This window comes from Pezoporus wallicus, unplaced genomic scaffold (genome assembly GCF_028554395.1).
Source record: "Pezoporus wallicus isolate ANWC-B61680 ecotype Strahan unplaced genomic scaffold, APGP_CSIRO_Pwel_v1 contig_3817, whole genome shotgun sequence".
In the NCBI taxonomy this organism is placed as follows: domain Eukaryota; kingdom Metazoa; phylum Chordata; class Aves; order Psittaciformes; family Psittacidae; genus Pezoporus; species Pezoporus wallicus.
In genome coordinates, this window is record NW_026635157.1 from 12538172 (window position 1) to 12545160 (window position 6989).

At 43.8% G+C, this 6989-nt stretch overlaps 1 long non-coding RNA gene across 1 annotated transcript; it reads left to right on the forward strand.

Annotated features, from left to right (window-relative positions):
* The first annotated feature begins 529 nt into the window (after positions 1 to 529).
* Positions 530 to 5154, forward strand: LOC130597179 (uncharacterized). Its single transcript, XR_008971690.1, has 3 exons — positions 530 to 646; positions 3027 to 3195; positions 5056 to 5154. It is a non-coding gene; the product is annotated as an uncharacterized LOC130597179 (long non-coding RNA).
* Positions 5155 to 6989: the final 1835 nt, after the last annotated feature.

Genomic DNA, 6989 nt, shown 5'->3' on the forward strand with positions numbered 1-6989 from the left:
CCCTCCTTCTACTAGTCCAGTCAAGTTACTCTTAGCTGCCTTCCCTGTTCCTGTGCATACAGAGTCATCAAAATATTTTGGTGGATTTTCCAGACATGCTCAGGGTTAGCGGTGGTTCCACGGAGCTCCCAAGCATGAGGGCTGTGACAGTTGTCTGTGACATCTGCCCACACTCTCCATACTGATTTTACAGGCTCAGCAGATGCTCCCCAGTGCAGACTAGCTCCAGTATTTACAAGTTACATTAGACTAGTAGTGTTATTGTATCTCCTTTATATTGTTTCTGGGCATAAGCACTGTAAACCCTGGGTGCCCTCAGAGCTACTAGGTATGTCCATGTCCTTAAGATACCAAAATGTTCCCCTCAGCCCTGGAGCTCTTGTGGTCTGGGAGCTGCACACTGAGCTGCTTAAGTGTGACTTATTTTGTGAGGTGACATGTCAGAGCAGCAGCACTTGGACCCTATCACCCATCCACCTCTGTGGGAGACTTGGTTTCCCACAATCAGTGGGATTTTTCTTCCCTGATAGGGGAATTCCAAGCCAGAGTTGCAGCCTGCTGGCTCTGTCAAGGAGGAGGGAGGCAAGAGGGATGAGCTCCTGAAACCTCCCTGCTGCTGCCCTTCCTCAGCTGCAAAGGGGTCCAGGTGGGTACATGGGGCTGGGGAAGGTGAAGGGAGGTAGGACATTTCCTGAGGCAGAACTTGTGCTGAGGAAATGTGCTGGGCAAACCTTCCTGCTCTGAGAGAGAGTCTGACAGTAAGGAGAACAAGGGAAAATTGTGGTGGGAGAGGGGATTGTCCTACAGAGCAAGTGTCCTGATGCAGGCATTTGGCAGGTACCTGCCTGTGCGATGGGTACATGTCACTCATATGCTCTGCTTCCAAAGCCAGGTAACCTGCAGGGCTTGGTTTCTTGTCCTGGTGCTCAATGAGTCCATGGGCTCACCTGAAGTCCATCACTTACACTATTAATGAAACACCATTTCATTTGTTCCATTCAGCAAAACATAAATTAGCGCAAGTAATATGTATTTAGGACTACTCTTAAAAGCAGTTTCTCCAGGAACATTTGTTTTCTGCTTATTGAAGTTCTCTCAGATAAAACCACTGATATAAAGAAGGACAGCTAACAGACCAGATGCAAAAAGAACATGTCAGCAATGCCTCATGAGCTAGAGGGAAGTGTCTGAGGGAATTGGGTTTTGGTCCATTGATTTTTTCTGTATTGATCTTATAACAGGAATCGAGCAGATACTGGAGCAATGTTAAAGACAGCATATAAAATTATTTAAAATTTAGAAGACCTGGTAATAGCAGTGAGGACACAGACATGAATGCTCCATCCCTGGCAGTGTTCAAGACCAGGTTGGACAAGGCCTTGGGTGATATGGTTTAGTGTGAGGTGTCCCTGCCCATGGCAGTGGGGTTGGAACTAGATGATCTTAAGGTCCTTTCCAACCCTAACGATTCTATGATTCTATGACAGAAAGCAACCTGGAGAGCTCAAAAAACACAGTCCAAGGTGCAAGGTGAATGAATGGGGGTGCATTCCAGCATGGAGTGGCACAGAGTATTTATAATATAACAAGTTTATAAAGTGGTTCAGCTGGTCAAAAAGCTGTGCACTTGTGGGGCAGGCTCACACAGGTACCAGGGGAGTAAATCCTCATGATACAGTGAGTCGCTGTCCTGTCAGTGACAGAAGCAGACCATTTATCCCTCTCTGGAAGCTTGGGATGCCTTCCACTGAGTGTTTCATGCTGTTCTTGCCTTCTTGTTCAAGTTAAATCTTTTTGGTCTAGAACATGCCTTGTACAGGGACCAGAGTAAAAATGAGAAATATTTAGAGAGGCTGATACCTGTGTAGGAAGAGAACAGAATTCCATTGCTAGGGCCAGAAGTAGTACAAAGTGCATATGTCCACACACTTTGTTCATACACCTACTTCTAACCCTCCCCTTCTCTGTGGACACAGAGAGCATTTGCTTTTACATCACCACCCCTCTCCTTTTTCATGTGTGCCTGTGCTGGTACAGACTCTTTAGTGAGGGAGAATGTAAGTCCTTCAAACAGTGGAAGAACCTGTTGAATTAATTTTCAGTGTAGCCAGTTTTGCAGTGTTGGGTTGGCTGGACTTTTAATGTTTTGCTGGGGTTCCATGGTTGCTGGCAAAATGCCTAGGGAAGTGTTTCACAGAGTCATCTAAGGGTGAAAAGAAAATACCCTAATAGAACACATTCCAGGAGATGACTAACTTTTAAAAATGCTTTCTGATATTTGCTCATATAACTCTACATCACACACAAAATTTTAACGGATGAGAAAATGCACCACTGACATATTTTTTTCCTACACAGTAAGTATCTTGTCCAGTAAAGACATGTTCAGATCTCTCTTGTGAGATATATTACAACACTAAGATCAGAAGGGAGAGATAAACACTTGTTCTAAAATATGGTGTAACTGATCTGCTGCTATTTTACACTTCAGCAGGTTTGAGAAGTCCACACAATGCCTTATAGAGAGACCTCTGATGTTTTAGTAATAGGAACTTTTCTGCTGACTTCTATATTAGCACTATTGCATAGCCTAGTTATTAATCACTTCATTTACTATGAATTAGCTAAATTAATAACTAGTGCTTAAAAATCTGTATCTTGTTAATATACAGTAAGTCAGCTTTTGAGTATGGGAGCAATTCATTTTGAAATATTTCCCTTGTATTTTTAACAGATTGAGTGCTCTTCCTAGACTCAGAATACCCAGACTTAGTGGCTCCCACATAAAAAAAAATACAAAATTGTTCAAATGGCAAAGCTGCAAAACTCCAGTTCAAAGGGTGAAAGTTTTGCAAAGTGTTCCAGTAATAATAAATGTAAATTTTGCTATGACCACTTGGTGTCATCTAGTCAGAGCTAGTTAGTTAGCTTCTTGTTTTAGACTTGGTGTTGGTGTTTAAAAAAGTCACATTTAATCTTGATTATCTGAGAACTAGGGGACCAATACTAGCTCTTATTTTCCCCAGGTGAGCTCCTCAGAGACAGCGTTGCTGGGTCACCAGAAGGCCACCAGCTTTAACGACTGTATTCAGTCTCAGGAAGGCTGCTTATGAAACACACCTAGGAGTGTGGCTAAGACTTTTTTCCCTGATTGCAAAGGTATCCTGCTACCAGTGCTGCTGGAGAGCAGACAATGTGAGCGCATCCTGCTGCTATGCCTGAGATCAAGTGGAAGGGTCTGATGTGCAGCAGACAGCGCTATTAGGTGACACAGGTGGAGCCTGCAGGAGCTCCCACACAAATCTGGTGTCAGCCCAGGACAGCTCTTCTCACACTCCACAGCATGAGCCCTCCACCTCTTTACCAGTCTGCGAGCGAGAGGAAAATACTCAGCCCTTGAATGAGACAAACAACTGCAGGTCTCTGGGGGAAAGCACATTTTTCAAGAATTCCTTGTGAGGTGAAACAGTCTGAATATTCTTTTTTTTTTGATTCTTTGTAAAGAGCCTTTTCTGTTCTGCTCTCTAGTTGGGTGACCCTGCAGTGAGTTACACCCAGCAAATGGATAATTGCTTGGAACTTGGAATCGAGGCTTGGAAAATCTTTTTGTGTTTAAATCTGTACCTAATCAAATATCTACTCACTCTGTGAGGAGCAAGAACATAGAGCAGAGAAAGGGAATATTTCACATCAGCAGAAATGAAATGCAATGATTTGGCTTGATTTCTTTGCTACCACTTAAATTCAGTTTACCAGGAGATGGATTTAGAGAGAGGATGCTTTTGAAAGGGTTTTAATTGTTACATATATCAGAGTTGGCTGGGTTTTAAATATTTATAGCAATTGTTTTTGCTGCTGACAGACTAAAGAATCCGATTGTGTCTGGTGCTGCTTACCACAAAAAGCGTAATATAGATAGTGTAATGGAACTTGAAAAAATAGAGGTAGAATTAAGTGCAATTAGTTAAATGCAATAAATGAGTAGCTGATTACGTACCAGAAAGAAAATGGTCACACCTTGTCAGCGCTGTGACAACCCAGTTATTCAAAGATCAGAGCATTGTAGATTGATGTTGACAAACTGGAGGGAAATCACATAAAGTAACTCAAACCGCTTTTGGACTTTAAGAACTGGTTTATGGGAAGGATGAAAACAGCTTGATAAAGCCTGTCTGTCTAGGTACTTGCATAACAATAATGAATGTGATATATTATGCTGAGTGGTGAAGGGCTTGGTGGAAGCTGAGGGATCCAGTAACCACTTACAAAGTTGTAGGCTGTAAGCATGAAGAAAAGAAAGAAGTGGGTAAGGATTACTGAAGGAGCACAAGTGCTAAGATGAAAAGGGGGAAAGCTCATGCCAAACACTAGGAAATACTACCTCCTGTGAGAACTGTTAGGCTGTGGTCAGAAGTTATACAAAACCTCTCAGCTGAGTCATTTAAACTGAATTGTAAAAAACACTAGAAAATATGCTGTATTGGCACAAGGCAAGCCTAAATCAGGAACAACCAGCCTACTCCCTGGTTTCCTTTTTCCCAAGGGGCCTGTACTGCTAGTATGGTAGATATTAATTGACTTAGCAAGAACAGGGATGGCTGGAGGCAAAGAAGGAAAATACAGTACGTGAGTTTTGTGCATCGTGGGGGCTCGGCGTGGCTGCTCTTAGCAGATGCAGCCCCACGGACATGGCAAGTTGCACTGACAGGCAGGGCACAAACATGCCCTGTCCTGCAATAAGCTATTGTATCAGCTCAGATCTAATCTTCCCTGTATTGCTGATCAAAGAGGTCTGTGAGGATAAGAACTGCTAGAAGACATAATGGGGGAACGCAGGGGATCTGCAACAGCTGCTCCTGTTGCATCTACGTGCATGGGTGCTTGTGCATGTGAAAGGGGATCAAGGCAGGAGGCTTGCAAAGACGTTTCACCTTGCAGTGTTGATGTGTTTTCTCCTCTTTCTCTTACCACCACAGATTTCCCACATTTTTAGTTCAGAAGAAAAACAGTTGAACCTGAATATTTTATGTTTCCTTCCTTTCTTGTATCGATAAGGCAGGAGTTACAGGGATCTGGGGGGAAGCTCTGCAGCAACTGAAAACAGTCTGGGAAAAAAGAAGAATTGCTCTCTTGGGAGCCTCAGAAGAAAGCTGCAAAGTGACAAAAATTTGTTCTCTGCTGCGTGGAAAATGCTGGGTCTTACTTATTCTGCTGAGGTCACCATGGAGTCTTGGTGGTGCCCAGCTGCACTCATCATGCGCATCCAGCTAGTGTTATTTGCTTCTCCAGGAGATGTCTTCCCGTGGCTTTATCGCATCATGGCCAGCACCATATTCACCCATCCAAAATCTGCACCAGTCTTTAACATGAATCCAAACCAGTCTTTAACATAAATACTGTCTTTCCTCTGAGGGAAAGCTTATGATTTTATAAAGTCTCACTTCTCAGTCCATGTTTGTTGGAGAGTTTTATTTTTAATTTCATTTACAAAGGCCATGTCAGAGTATGCTGTGAATGTGATTGATAAGCAGGAGTGCTTATTTCCCTATAATACCTGTAACTCAATCATAGCAAAATGGCCACAAAGACACAACAAATTAAGTACCACACAGACTTTAATGTGATTTATATTCACAGTACTCCTCCAAGCTGCAGAAATGTTTTATCTGGTGAAAAATATTATCTGTCTTATGCAGGTGGGTATGGGATGGGCCGAGGAGCAGATTCACAACAGGATAGTGAAGTTTTAACTCTCACCATTGGCTGGCAAAGTCCATGTCTTTGAATTGGGCTCCTGATGACATGCAGGGATGTCAAGCAGAGAATGAAGTTCCTCTGAGCAGCACTCACACTCTGGGATGTGTAGTGGCATATGTAGTAGACATAAATGACATTTATATGTTGCTTAGCATGCTTGCAGAACACGCTATGGGTATGTCCAAGCCCCATGCCTTTCTGGATCTGCAGGGCTGCTGAGGGGACAGCCTGAATGTAGAACACCAAAGCAACCCATGCTCAAGGTTCTCAGCAACACAGCCAGCCTGATCTGAGGTGAGTGGTGAAGAGACTGGACTTGCCCTAAGAGAAGGGAGAGAAGGAAAGGGAAAATCTGAGGCAGAGAGCTGTAGGAGAGCCCAGCCTGCTGCTCCTGCTCATGTGTGCATGCCTGGTGAAAGGAGGGAGGATCCCACCAGCAGGAGCTGGTCATGCAAGGTCAAGCAGCAAACTGAGGTTTGCAGGCCTGTGCCACCAGCAGAGCAGACCACAGGGCTGCTATCCTCAGCAGGCCATGGCCCTCCTCGGCTGCCTACGCCCAGGCCCAGCACTGTGCTAGAGCCAGTCCTTTGAAAAACAGCCAGGCTTATCTCTTGCTCTCAAAATCTACTTAGAGATGCAGTGCTTGTTCCTTCCATGGCTCAAAACTGATGGATGTTGGAGTGGATATTTGCCTTTGCTTCTGTTGAAGTCATGACCTTTCGGGATGACCACAGGAAAAAATGAATGAGAGGACTTCCTCTTTGCATGGACAGTACTGTGAACAAGACCCACTGCCAGCTTCCCGACAACCTGGCATGGAGGAGAGAAATTTCATGGATTAGTGACACATGGCCTTGTGCCCAGCCAGCACAACCGTTCTTCTTTAAGTATTTAGTGAGTAATACTAATAACTCTTCATTATGGTACACAGTACTTTTCAAGTATTTAGAGTTTTGGACATTTTGATCTAGGGATCTTTTTTTCTTATGACGTATTACAGCAGGAGAGGCCAGACACAATGGAAGTCTCTTTGCTTATGAGAGTTGTGTGAGTTACAAGATGACAGAATGCTCTGCAGAAGATGTCCTCTATCGGAGCCTTTGGTCTCCATACCGGAGTGTGTTAAACTCTGGCTGATCTGCAAAGGTCCATCTCTTCCCTATCTGTCAGGCTTACAAGCTGGGTAGCAAAAAGTGGACTTGGCAACTTTCAGTCTTTAATAGGGTCTATGA